Raw genomic sequence first — 14,518 nt, 5'->3', positions numbered from 1 at the left:
CCATTATGTTGATTCAACGTACAGATCTTTCAACGTTGAAATTTCAACGCTGAGTTATAAGTATTTTGTTAACATTTCTACATTTTCTGACTTCAATAAAAACTGGCCAGATAGGGATTCGACTGATGGTTGGGATAAAGATTACACTCCTCGATCGTTCTCCCCAAGCCTTTAATGAAATAAAACGAAACTGATTTAACGGAAAACAATAACGGAACATAAACGCTTTGACAAGGCTGTAAACCGTAGCTACTATTCTGTTTATAGAATATAAACATACGACAATGCACCTTGGTGAGCAATCAACTTAAATGTCCATCCTTAAAAAAAAAGATAAGTGATAAACTCAATGAAGCGATTTGCATTATTGGATCATCCGAGTAGATCATTCCAGTACCATCATTTTCTTTCCATTTATGTAGCCACTTGCTCCTCTGAAGTATGCGCGCTAAACTGCGCAGCGCTCGCTTCCCCTGTCCAGCTACAGCACGTGCTCTGCAAAGCTTCTCCACTCAGCGCCTTACATACCCCCGAGCCCTTTGACTCCCGCGTTTCTGAAATGTCTCCTGGAAAACGACGACAACACGGCGATGCCTGCCTTCGTCCTTTTTACCCAGCCCGTAGATCGAGGAAACGCTGTCATGCTGTCAGTCTTGTTGGATCATTGTAGTGCGATCATTTGTACACTCTGAGAAACTCTCTCTCGCATGTTTTCACTAACTTTACAATTCCAGCGGCATTTGTAACGTCAGCACTTTTCCCTTAATGTCCATCGTCCCGACTTTTATGACCTCTTTCCCTCAGCGTAACCACCTTTGAATTCCAGTCTTATTCTAATCTTTTGATTTTCCAATCTTTCTTTGACGTTGAATTCTACTCTCTTAGCCACTCCTGTAATCTGCAGTGTCCTTCATCCGCTCGGTTATATCTTGTAACACAGTAGCCTACAGAGATTATTAACCGCGGCGAAGTATGGTGGCATTTGATAGCTCTGTATAGCTTTGTAAATTTTGCATGAGACCGGAATTTTAGTTGGAGTGTCGGGTACGAAACGGCATGCCTTTAGGGATGAAGTTTCTATATCATCCACTATAGTGTTGGACGAGTAGTCCAGCACAAGCAGCGTTTTGGCAACAGTATTCTTCCGCGGATTCGGTATCGTCATTGTGTGGACTCTTCACAAAAATGTCTTCAGAAGATTTAGTGTTGTTACTGTGTGACACTGTGTGATGTCTTTCAAATAATTATTGAACGTTTCTGGGAAAGACAATAGAGAGTTCTCCGATGAAGTGCGCTCAGTTCGCCATTCTGGCCGGAAGTCCGTCATTGTATGAAAGTGAAACTTAAGCAAAAAGAGCATCATTAGCAAGTGGAAAAGAGTGTCTATGTAGACCCTAGTCTTTGGTGAGCTTACGCAGAAACATCTTTTCAGAACAACTGAACTGTGAGCGCTTCATTGATTTCATTAATCTAGTACAACAATAATAACGTTTGTTTTTACCTTCGGGTGGAAGGTATTTTCACAAATTCTACCAGTTTTCTGCACTGTGGGTAGTTTTCTAAGACCTTCAGGAAAAGAGTTAAAATGGCTAAAAGCCACAGAAAGTAGATGTATATTCATGAGAAATATTGCAATTTACGTTTTTGGTACTTTTTAACAATGTGAATGTTGCTGTTAGCCGCTTCGGACCAAAATTCGGAAACGAATTTTTATGGAGTATGACTCATTCTTCGAATTTACGGCATTTGTCTTTGTCAAAACTATTGTTAGATTTCCGGATCAATTTTACTCTCACGAACTGGCATCAGCGTCGTGGTTACGGTATTAGTTTAATGTGACCGTTACCCATTGGCTGCACCGTTAGGGCATATTTGGATGGATTTTTGTACAGTAATGTGGAATTTAAGGGAGCATGTATCTTTCATGTTCGTGTAATGTTTAGCTTTACCTGTACTATTAACCCTCTGCTGCATGCATTATGATATACATGGGTAAAAAAATATTTGTAATGATTTTTCTGCTGAAACTAGGACACTTTAACAGTATCAGTATACATTTTCATGATTTTTAAATTTTCTATATATTTTTAGGGTCTGTTACCTCAGAGCAACATTATGCAGTTATGATCAAAATATGAAAATGAAAAATGTGAAAAATGAAAATGAAACAATTGATATTTTCATGCAAAAAGGAAAGTGTTTCACTGTTTTTAAGACATGGCGTGAAATGTGTTTAACTTTTAAACTGCATCATTTTTCTGCGTCATCTCACAGCACTGTTAAAACCCAATCAGATCAGATGTCCCCAGCCACACTGTGCATTACTAATCATGGGACAAGTGTCAGGATAATACCAGACATGATAAGAAAATGCATTTAAACACCATGTTAACAGTAAATGTGTTTCCATAGAAACTGTTTCAGCTAAACTGACTGTCACTCCAGGATATGACCTTTGACCTCTGTTGGGGTGTGGGTGGGGGTAGGGGCTGCTGTTGGTGCACAGTAATGGTGAACCAAATTCCTGAGTTTCCATCAGATTAAAGTGAGCAGAGTGAATAGGATTATACTGTTGTGTTATAATAAAACAGTCTTTTTGATGGAAAGAATGACAGTCCACAGAACCTCTTCAGATCCCCACCTTACATTTATTACTCTGTTCTGAGTAATGTCATCTATTTATCAACAGTTTGAATTATGTTTTTTTCCCCTTTTGTAGTTCTGTCTCATTCAAGAATGAAGGTGATTTTGGTGAATCTCCTGTTTCTTCATTTTTCGGCATTATCCACATCAGGTCGGTCACGTTTACACTATAAACACTGTGTTTGTGTGTGTGCATGTATAATGTGCGTGCATGCATGTAGTGTTAACATTTAACACTACATCAGTGATTTGTCATACTGTATAGGAATGTTTCCTTTAATTGTGTCTATTTGATTCCAGATCAGTTTCAGGTTGTTGGTCCAGCTGGTCCTCTTGTTGCTGTAGCTGGTGAAGACCTGGTTCTGCCCTGTTCTCTCAAACCCAACATCAGTGCTGTGGACATGACAGTGGAGTGGAGTAGACTCCATGGATCAGACACTCTAGTGCATCTGTACACAGACCATGAAGACAGAAATGAGAGACAGATTCAGTCCTATAGAGGGAGAACAGCACTGTTTAAAGAGGAACTGCAGAAAGGCAACACTTCATTAAAACTCTCCAGAGTGAGAATCTCTGATGAAGGAGAATATAAATGTTTGATTGATAGTAAAAGCTGGCAGGATGATGTGACTGTTGAAGTCAGAGTTGAAGGTGAGACTCATGTTTAATTTAACCAAAGCAGCTGCTTATTTGTCATTTCAGATTCATTTGTAATAACTGAGAGTTAATATGTCTTTATTGATTATTAATAGCTGTTGGAACCGAGCCTGTGATCACTGTGACGGACTGTGATCTCTCGAGAAGGCGGAGTCTGTCGTGTGAATCTATGGGTTGGCATCCTGAGGAGCCTATGGTTTTGTGGCTGAACGGTGAAGGAGAGATTCTCCCTGCAGAGGATACACAGACAGTCAGAGACACAGAGGGTTTATCTGTGAAGAGTGTTATTGTACAGGACAGTAACACCAACAGATTCTTCTGTAAAGTAATAACAACAGAGCACATGAAGGAGACAGAGATTTTCATCCCATGTAAGTAGATCTCATTTTGAATCAAACACATTTGACCATAAAACCCTTGATGACTGTGACTATATTTCTTGTTTATTATTTTGTTTATTATACAGTGTTGAATCTGTGTTTTATGTAAATGTTTGTGTGGATTCAGCTCTCACATCTGTCATGTTTACGCTGAGATTTAAACAAATATGGTGATACAGTGCAATCATTTGTTTAAAAAATAATTTGCTGATGATTATGCATGTTTGTAATGTGAATAATTCCTGTTTTGGGTAAAGTTTGCTGGAAACCTGTCATCATTGTTCTGGGTGTCATTCTCTCAGTGTCCTGCCTCATCGTACTGATCGTCGTGTATTGGGAATTGAAAACAAGGAAAGCAGGTAACAGTCAAACAGACAGGTCCTGTATTTTAGCGAATTCCAATGAAAAAAACTCACAGAGCTGAAATGACTAGGATTTTTAGTTAATACTAAAAGTTGCTTTCCCACCCAGTTCCAGAACTATCCAAAACAGGAGCTACACAGTTCTTGAACTGTGCAGATTAGGAATATGACACAGACAGTGCATGTCTGACCAAGCCACTATAGCTGTTCTGAACTTTAATTTTCTTGTAATCTTGCTTATTTATTTATGTTGCGAGCACTGCTTTACATTAGAGTGTCTGCCCCATCCAGCTAAATGTAACAAAACCGAAGGAAAAAAGATCATAAACCATTTGAATTTCTTCTGCCTACCTTATAAATAACGAATTATTTAAAATTATTTGTTTAGAAGAACATTTTTGAAAAGTATTTTAGCTAAAAAACAAAACAGAAAGAAAGGGGATTAAGGTTATTTTGCCATTGATCAACAGTGTTCAGCACATTTAAATATCACAGCGGTGTGTATGTGTACTTTGAATATAAGGCTCTAATTTAACAGTCAGTGAAGCCTTCTTTCATATATTCTTTTAAATACACACAAGAGCTCCTCACTATGGTCACAAACTTACTGCAAAACAGCATCTAGCTGGAGGTTAGGGTTTGCACATGTCCAGCCGAAGTAGTTTTGAATCATCCACTCGACGTTCGTTAAGGTTGGAAAACACAAACAACTTTTATTTCACACGTGTCACAAGCAGTTTAATTCCACCGAATTTTCCATGTTGGATAATATAAAACTAAACATGACAGGACACGGTATGAAAACCGTGCAGCTCCACAGCTAATCTAGCCTCCACTCCGTTTTGAGTTCCACAACTTAACTGAAGTAAATGCCCGAAGGTGCGCTCTCTTAAAGTAACAGTACACAATTTACCACAAAACGGATGAAATGGTCTATTCTAGACATAGTTTAACTTTGTTAACTATGTTTAATATTATAACGTATTCACACATCATAATTTGTTAACCTTTAATATTCTAGAATCGAAAGGTTATAATTCAAATTGTGCATCTTCAAGGAAAGATATAAGAAAACTATGAGACAATAAGAGGCTAATCCTTGTCTCATACACAAACAGATACTGAAATGTTCTGTTTCCCCTTAGACTCATTTAAAGTGATAAATGGAACAATCAGCAGGTTGTCTGGACGACACAGAGAAGATATAACTGACATATTTTCCTGCATCACTTCTATGCAACGGTTCACAAATTCATGGTCTGTATACGATCAAGTTAAAGTTGAAGAGACAGGAACAAAGACTGGGATGCATTTGAATCTTTTTAATCCCACTGGTTATTTTATCCTAAAACATCTTTCAAAAGTTGTAAGTAACTGTAAGTTCACACTGGGAGCAGTGAGAGCGTCAAAATTCACTCTAGCCGCCCTGCCAACAACGCTGTCGCATGCTGTGGACACCCTGACGTAGATGAAATTATTCAGTTCCAAGTTCGTTCAGATTGACTGGGCTTGCAAACTTTTCTTAAAGAAGCCGCAAGGCAAACAAATGTGTTGACTGGTATCTTTGTGCTGACTGACCGCAAGTAGGATATAAGTTAACCTCATGAAATCTTTTAAATGCTACGGTGAGAAATTGATTGGTGAAGTAAAGAAAGTAACAATTACAGTTGCATGTTTGGTAACAAAATAAACTAATGAGATAAACTAATTAAAGCCGTTTTTGTGGTGTGAAAAGCCATTTTGTGTTGACGCTGAGTGCTAAGATGCTAATCATGGTACGTCAAATTTCAACCCGCCACGGTAATGATCAACCTCTCCTGTGTTGTGCTTGGGAACTAATGTTGGGTGGGAATATTTGTTATAGACCATCTCCTGTCCAGGACTGACAGTGTTCTGAAACGTAAATATAAGCATGAAATGTTAACAAACTAACATGAATAGAAATCAGAATGACTACTTTTTCTCTTTTCTGTTTTCAGCCAGAGAAAGAGAGGAGCAAGGTAAATCTGAATCTCTGTTCCTGATTTATGAATTGTTATTTTTTTTTTTTTTACATCTGACATTGTGAGAGTGTGTGAGTGTGAGTGTGAGTGTGCAGGCAATTGTATGGTTGGAATAAATGGAAAATGAGTCTTATGTGCTGAGTAAATTAAGAGATTGGATATTTGGAAAAGCAGGGTGGACAGAAGGACCATGTATGATTTTTGGTACAAAAACATGGTTAATAAGGATTAATCAGGAGGAGAGTATTGTTGTAAATAATATTAGAATCATCAAACAAAGGTATACATTTAGAGTAAATTTAAAAGCAGTCTTATTAATTTCACAAAGAAGTCATAAATCATGAATGGGGTAAAGTTTATAGAATCATAGAAATAATAAAGGTTTATGTGGGGGATTATGTAATTTGGAGTATGCATGGAAGAGTAGCAGAGAAAGAATTGAGGTTGTTAGTGGCACATTGCCCACAAATACGGTCTGTTGATATAGAGAGTACAGCTGTGCAGAAACTGGGACAGGATGTGGCTTGGTTAAGGATTGCTGAGTGTCTGCACTGTCGGAAAGAGCACGCACATTATTATCTGTCTAAATGCAAGGGGCCGGTTAAAGAGACAGTGAGTCCGCGTTGCGGGGATATACATTATCACACATATGCATGGTGTATTTGCTGGGAAGATAGTAGAGAGTAATTAGTAAAGTTGTTAGAATACATGATGGAGTGGGAGAAAGTGAATCGTTTGTGATAAGAAAGTGGAGACAGTGGGTGACTGAGGAGGTTGGGAGAGGCAGGTCGGAGCTGATTGTAGATTCAGACTTGCGCGTATTGGTGGCTGAAGTGCAGAGTTATAGGGTAGGAAAACTAACGTTTACTTTAAAGAAAGCAGCAGTGAGAGGCTTTGTACCAGCATCACGGCCTGTGGGTATAGGACTGAGATGGAGAAATGAGTGGATAGAAACAGTAAAAGTATATGTAGGAGATTTTTTTTGTTTGGAGTGCGACTGGCAGCGGGAAGGGAATTGACAGCCTTATATAATTATTATCCAAGGGGGTTCATGTTAGATCCGTTTTCTCAGGTGCTGCATAGCGATATCCACAGGGCAGATAAGAGCGTAAGATGTATGTTCTGTCGCAAGAAGCATGCAGTGAGTTTTTGGCATCCCAGGGCACGAAAGTGTAAAAAGTGTTTTAGAAATCGTTTTCGAGGCGACACGTGCTCACGTGCATGCATTAAAGAGTAAACGGATGAGTGGATGAAGAAAAATACTAAGCTTTGTTGTCTCCCTTGCCACATATGTATAATGTGTCTGATGAACAAACGTATAAAGGCACAAGAGTATTTCTGTCTTTGTTTGTGATTGCCTTCATGCTGCTGTGGGTCGGCGCACTTATTTGGAAAATTGAATATAAAAAGGAAAATGATATAAAGACGCTGGGGATACTAATTTTTTGGTCAGAGTGTGTAATATAAGATTCAGCTGGTGTTGGACGCAGGCAGGATGAGCAGCTTATCAGTCTGAAGTTACAGCTACTTACTAAGTGGGTAGATTTATGACAGGAGCAGGCAGAGTTCCCAGACATTTACTGAGCCGTGACGTAGTGGAGGCTGAAGGAGGCAAGCGCTTTGTAGCTGATGATAGAGAGGCTTTGTTAAAAAAAATAAATGAATAAAGCAATATAGCCTTATTACTGAATTAGTTTTTTGTTAGTACCAGAAGTTTATAATTGATTGACTCCAGATTGAGGATAGCTAGTGATCCACGTAGAGTCGGGTGCTAAACAGGTGAAAGAGCGAATATAATTACATCTGCAGCTGGCCCAGGCGGCTCTGAGAGGTAGAGCATTATTTTAGACGCAAATTCCAAAAAATAAAGAATAAAATGTTGGGTGCAAAAGAAGTAATTCTGCCAAAAGAAATTATAATTAAGAAACATCCACATCACAAGAATCAGATTTTAAAATGTATGAAAAAGTGGAATAAAAGAACGAGTGGTAAACTGCAGTGGCCGATTGAGGGTACATTTGATGTGTCAAAATGTTTAGAAGTAAAGGTAAACATAAAACACCATAAGGCCCAAGACACTAGTGATAAGAGGGTCAGCAAAAGACACAAAGAGAGGGAGGTGCTGGCATGGTTTATGGGAGAAGGAATGAAGATGCGTGCTAAAAGAGGTAAAGGGGTTAAAGGGACACTTGGCACAGTCAAAGAGGTTCCAAATATGGACAAAAAGGTTGTGAGTGAGGAGAAAGAAAGAGCAACAGAGATTCAGTTAGGGCCCACAGCACCAACATGGCCAATAACATCCCCACCTTATCCTGATGGGAAAAATCCCTTTCCCCTGGGAATGTATGCAAACAGATGAAGGAAGAGGGGAAACTTGAGGGAGGGATAGAGATGAGTCCTATAACCGGAACAGTTAGATTCAAGGGGCATCTAGCTGACATACTCATACCTGGGAACGTACACACACACACACACACACTTACACACGCGCGCACACACATACACATACACAGACACACCCATGCAGCCTCAGACATGTCCACAGGGCAGACTAAAATACACACAGGCCCCTGCAGGCACAGGCCTACTCATCCAGTGCAGCAGTGGAGAAGAGGAGGAGGCCAGTCAATGGGAAGATACACCGCCTCTCACTGGTGGATATGGGGAGGAGCAGCCAGAGAGGACAGACACAGAGGGGCTCCGGCCTGAAGTAAGGTCACCAATGCTGGATAATGAGAATATTGAGTTCACCCCAGTGCCTGAGGAAGAAGTGGCAGAAGAAGTAGCAAAAAGACATATGCCTGAAAGCAGTTATATGGAAAACGCATCAACACCTGAAAGAAGGCCAAAATTTACAGAGAGAATTATCACTGGAAAGGTGCACATAGAAAACTGGGATGAGGCCCATAAGAGGGAGGAAGCAAGAAACAGGAGACAATCACCGCTGCAGGAGGAGCTGCATAGAATGACTGAACAGACAGAGGAGCAGATCAGTCTACGTGATCAGGATACCCGCAGCCTGAGTCTAGGGGAAGGAATATTATTAAGAAGTGGACGGGTAGTCAGTGGAAGAGACATGAGGCCAAGATATGAGGAGCACAAACACACACAGATTTGTGTGTGTGTGTGTGTGTGAGAGAGAGACAGAGTGTTTGTGTGTGTGTGTATGTGTGTGTATTTAATAGAGAACTGAAGACTGAATGAGTATGTTGTTCTCTTAAACACCAGTTTAGTCTTTTTTGCATAGCACACACACACACACACACACAAACACAGATTTGGTCTCATTGTAATATTTTATCTTTTCACCAAGATGGAATTCTGTTTATATCATATTTGTGGTTGTTTTTCTGAATGAGTCTCAAGGTTGTAATGTCTGTAACTGTAATGTCATGAATATTTGAGTAGGTTTGAGTGACACATCTCTTTTACTGTCCTTAGGTTCTGATAAACACTGATCCTCTAATGGATGTGAATAAGACAGTCAGTGAGAGAATCCAGTCTGGGTGTGGTGATCTTTAACTGAATGGCTGTCAGAGACTCATGAGACTCAGAGTCAAGGTGAACTGAAGGTCAGAGACATGGAATATGAAGATGAAGACAGTAGTTGATGTGAAAACACGTCTTGTCTCTGTTACTGAGAGACTGGGAGGTAGAGAAGTGAGTGGAGAGGACCCTCCTGCACACATTCAACACCAGAGTCACTCACTCATCACTCCATCCTCTCATCCTTCTCATCACTCCATCCTCTCATCCTTCTCATCACTCCATCCTCTCATACCTTCACGAGTGTGAGTGTGACAGGAGTGTGACATTACCCAGAATCCTCAGTGTCCCATTGTCACCCAGGATATGGAAATAACAACATGATCCATTCACAGTTACTGAGGACTGTATAAATGTGAAATACTATTTTGATATTTTTGCTTTAATTTAAAATTGGACTAAAAGCAGGAGAAGTTTTTAATTGAGTTGGTGAAATAAAAGTTTGAGTGTGTGATATATGAGTAAAATATACATGATTATTGTCCAGAGAGCCATACAGTATTACTGAATGTTACTGATGTCAATATAGAGTTACTCAGCTTCACTGATGTCCATATAGTGTTACTCAGCTACACTGATGTCCATATAGTGTTACTCAGCTACACTGATGTCCATATAGAGTTACTCAGCTTCACTGATGTCCATATAGTGTTACTCAGCTACACTGATGTCCATATAGTGTTACTCAGCTACACTGATGTCCATATAGAGTTACTCAGCTACACTGATGTCCATATAGAGTTACTCAGCTTCACAGATGTTCTTGCTCTTAATGAAAATACTACAGTTATATCCTCTGTGTTTTATATCTCACTGTCCAGCAGTGATCTGTGTCACCAGTGGCCTTGTATCCATATATAAGATTATGCCAATGATGAAAGAGTGTTTCACAGTCAAATCTGTCTCATTAACATGTCACATGATTAGACTTTTTCCATATCCTATCATTTCTGTATATCATATGAGTTTTCTTTTAGATTCAGGTTTCACAGTGAATTAAGATAAACTTTCTGTTCTATTCAATAAAAACAAATAAACATTGTTTGCTTATTTACATTCGGTTTATTGTCTTTTACTGTGCTGCATTTCAAATGAAAATAGTGTTACATTAATGCTAAAAAATAAACTGAACATCTTTAGTGCTTATTGTGAAACCGCGGACACAAACAGGGCGGACATGGCTTGAATGCAGACACAAACAGAGTGGACATGACTTTCACACAGACACAAACAGGGTGGCCATGGCTTTAATGCAGACACGAACAGGGTGGACATGGCTTCCACACAGACACAAACAGGGTGGACATGGCTTTAATGGAGACACGAACAGTGCGGACATGGCTTTAATGCAGACACGAACAGGGTGGACATGGCTTTAATGCAGGCATAAACAGGGTGGACATTCATCGTCAAACACTGCACACACACACACACACACACACACACACACACACACACACACACACACACACACACACACACACACACAGAGCCACCAGAGGAGGTTAGAGACCTCATTCCTGTGTATGTTTATCAGGTAAGAGAGGATAAATTATTGTTATGAATCCAGTCTGTGATATGGTTGAGAAATATGACACTGTTAACAGCAGAGGACAGACAGTTAGTTAATGTACTGGGCTGTGTGTGTGAGGGTAAATGTACAGCCCAAACTGTTAAGGGGGGAGGTGGGGGGGGGGGGGGTTACAAATTATCTTCACCCAAATATCTGACCCACACAACACGGACACCCTGTTTGTATCTCTGACGTACACGTGTGTCCTCTGTTTTTCCCTCTGTCCAGAGATGGTCTCCCGTAGTAACAGTACAGATGTGATGATGTGGATGAAGTTGCTCAGTAAGGTTTTTAATTGGTTATTTTAAGTGTCCACCTTCATTGTTTGTACAGGGATAGTACACAGATGATGCTCTGTGCACAATACTTCTATAGAAACCTTTCTTACATTGTGTTGGGTTATGACAAAACAGCTGTGTGTTTGGGTTGTATGTCAGTTGTACGCTGCTTTAGACTAAAGTATTTGTCCAGTGAATAAATGTATTATAATGAGGCTGGTGGAATGTGTGTGTGTGTACTAGGACGTGACTGTACTGAATATTGATTAATTATTATTATTATTATTATTATTATTATTATTATTATTGTTAATTAGGTGTCAGACACTCGTGAGACTGAGAGTCAAGGTGAACTGAAGGTCAGAGACATGGAATATGAAGATGAAGACAGTAGTTGATGTGAAAACACGTCTTGTCTCTGTTACTGAGAGACTGGGAGGTAGAGAAGTGAGTGGAGAGGACCCTCCTGCACACATTCAACACCAGAGTCACTCAGTCATCACTCCATCCTCTCACCCTTCTCATCACTCCATCCTCTCATCCTTCTCATCACTCCATCCTCTCATATCTTCACTATCATGAGTGTGACATGACCTAGAATCCTCAGAGGCCTGTTGACTTTTTGAATGAGGGATGAATAGCAAACTGATCAAAGAACAACTAAATCTTAAACATCAGAAATTAAAGTATGGGCAGATAATCACTCACTTGTCTGTCTTAACATTTACATTACATTTCACATTTATGTCATTTAGCCATTGCTTTCATCCAGCCTGACTTCAAAGACAGGCAGAATACAAACCAAGCATGTAGCCATTAAGATGCTGTCTGTTGTATAAGTGCCACTGCTCAGTTCACTATGGGATCAGACACAAATGCAAGACATACTGGAGAAGACACTGAAATCCAGTTACTGCTGCTTTTCTCCTCAGACACTAGGTTTAGTCTTCACCTCCTCTGTTCTCTCAGCCTCAGTGTGAAGGACCTGAGCATGGAGCTGTACTCCACCTCCGTATGACTGCAGTGTCTGTGATGATGTCACCGATGGGCTGTGTGGTCTGGGTTTTAGGTGTAAGACTAGAAAGATAAACTGCTCTAGGAGTCTGCTGTAAGGAGTTCTCACAGAAGAGGGGAGTAGATTAGTGAAACAGGGAGGACTAGTGGATTCATTCCAGTCTTACTCAGGCAGGAGTACAGTTTACCATTCAGAACAAAACAAAGATTAAAGTGATGCAATACTCAGCACATTTCATCAGAGTGAAACTTCTTCACAGCTGGTGTTCTCCATAGTCAAACGTGCATTTCTCCAGCTATTTCCACTCTGAACTTTTTAAAGAGATCATTTAGCAACGTAAAATAACAGAAAATAGATAGTCTGTGTTTGGTCATGAAATGCCAGAAGGAAATCACACTGAGTGATGCCGCGTGACAAGTCCACTTGATGGCGAACGGTTCATTTTCCAGCCAGCAGGGTACGGGGTTGAGCTCTGGCTAATGAAGAGGACTGTGATCATCTTACTGGGAGAGCTGGGACAGGACCATCTACAAACCCGGTCAGAGGTCTGTTTGAATCACGAATGGCCTCCTTCCAGTGCCTGGTGTGTCGAGAAGATCAAAGCAGGAGAATTTTCTCCTTTCACCTCCTGGACTGTAGGTTCATCCAGTTTTCCACTCTACATCCCCTGTCTCAGTAAAGCCTTTACCTCCTTTGGTCATGACTCCCACTGAGAACTGTGTGGTTATGAATTGCCTCTTGTCCATTTACAAAGTGAAAAAAAATCAGTTTATGATCACACAAAATGAAATATCACTGGCATCTTTGAGGGTATTCTGGGCCATGATAATCACAGAAGGGAGTCACCAGAATCCCATAGCTGTACAGATCTACGTTCAGGCTGGCACGTCAACAAACAGCCTCAGTGTGAGGGACCAGATGACACGGATGATTTCCGGGCCTTGCTCATTTCCACTGGGAACAGCCTGGTACTGCAGCCCTCTCACCTTCTCTCTGTCCATCTGCACTCCTTTTCTCTGTGTCTCTCAGCTTCACCTTCTCTCTGTCCATCTGCACTCCTTTTCTCTGTGTCTCTCAGCTTCATCCTTCTCTCTGTCCATCTGCACTCCTTTTCTCTGTGTCTCTCAGCTCCACCTAACACTCTCTCTCTCTCTGTCCATCTGCACTCCTTTTCTCTGTGTCTCTCAGCTCCACCTAACACTCTGTCCCTCTCTCTCTCTCTCTGTCCATCTGCGCTCCTTTTCTCTGTGTCTCTCAGCTTCACCTAACTCTCTCTCTCTCTCTCTGTCCATCTGCACTCCTTTTCTCTGTGTCTCTCAGCTTCACCTAACACTCTCTCTCTCTCTCTTTCTCTCTCTCTCTCTAACTAACACTCTGTCCCTCTCTCTCTCTCTCTCTCTCTGTCCATCTGCACTCCTTTTCTCTGTGTCTCTCAGCTCCACCTAACACTCTCTCTCTCTGTCCATCTGCACTCCTTTTCTCTGTGTCTCTCAGCTCCACCTAACACTCTCTCTCTCTGTCCATCTGCACTCCTTTTCTCTGTGTCTCTCAGCTTCACCTAACTCTCTCTCTCTCTCCATCTGCACTCCTTTTCTCTGTGTCTCTCAGCTTCACCTAACTCTCTCTCTCTCTGTCCATCTGCACTCCTTTTCTCTGTGTCTCTCAGCTTCACCTAACTCTCTCTCTCTCTGTCCATCTGCACTCCTTTTCTCTGTGTCTCTCAGCTTCTCTTAACTCTCTCTCTCTCTGTCCATCTGCACTCCTTTTCTCTGTGTCTCTCCTCTCAGCTTCACCTAACACTCTGTCCCTCTCTCTCTCTCTCTCTCTCTCTCTCTCACACTAACACTCTGTCCCTCTCTCTCTCTCTCTCTCTCTCTCTCTAACTAACACTCTGTCCCTCTCTCTCTCTCTGTCCCCCTCTCTCTCCACCCCTCTCTCTCTATCTAACTAACACTGCTCCTTTCTCTCTCTCTCTCTCTCTCTCTCTCTCTCTCTCTCTCTATCTAACTAACACTGCTCCTCTCTCTCTACCCCCCCCCCCCTCTCTCTCAGCAGTGATCT

The sequence above is a fragment of the Chanos chanos genome, chromosome 6 (assembly GCF_902362185.1).
Source record: "Chanos chanos chromosome 6, fChaCha1.1, whole genome shotgun sequence".
Lineage (NCBI taxonomy): Eukaryota > Metazoa > Chordata > Actinopteri > Gonorynchiformes > Chanidae > Chanos > Chanos chanos.
Note: the sequence above shows the minus strand (reverse complement) of the source record.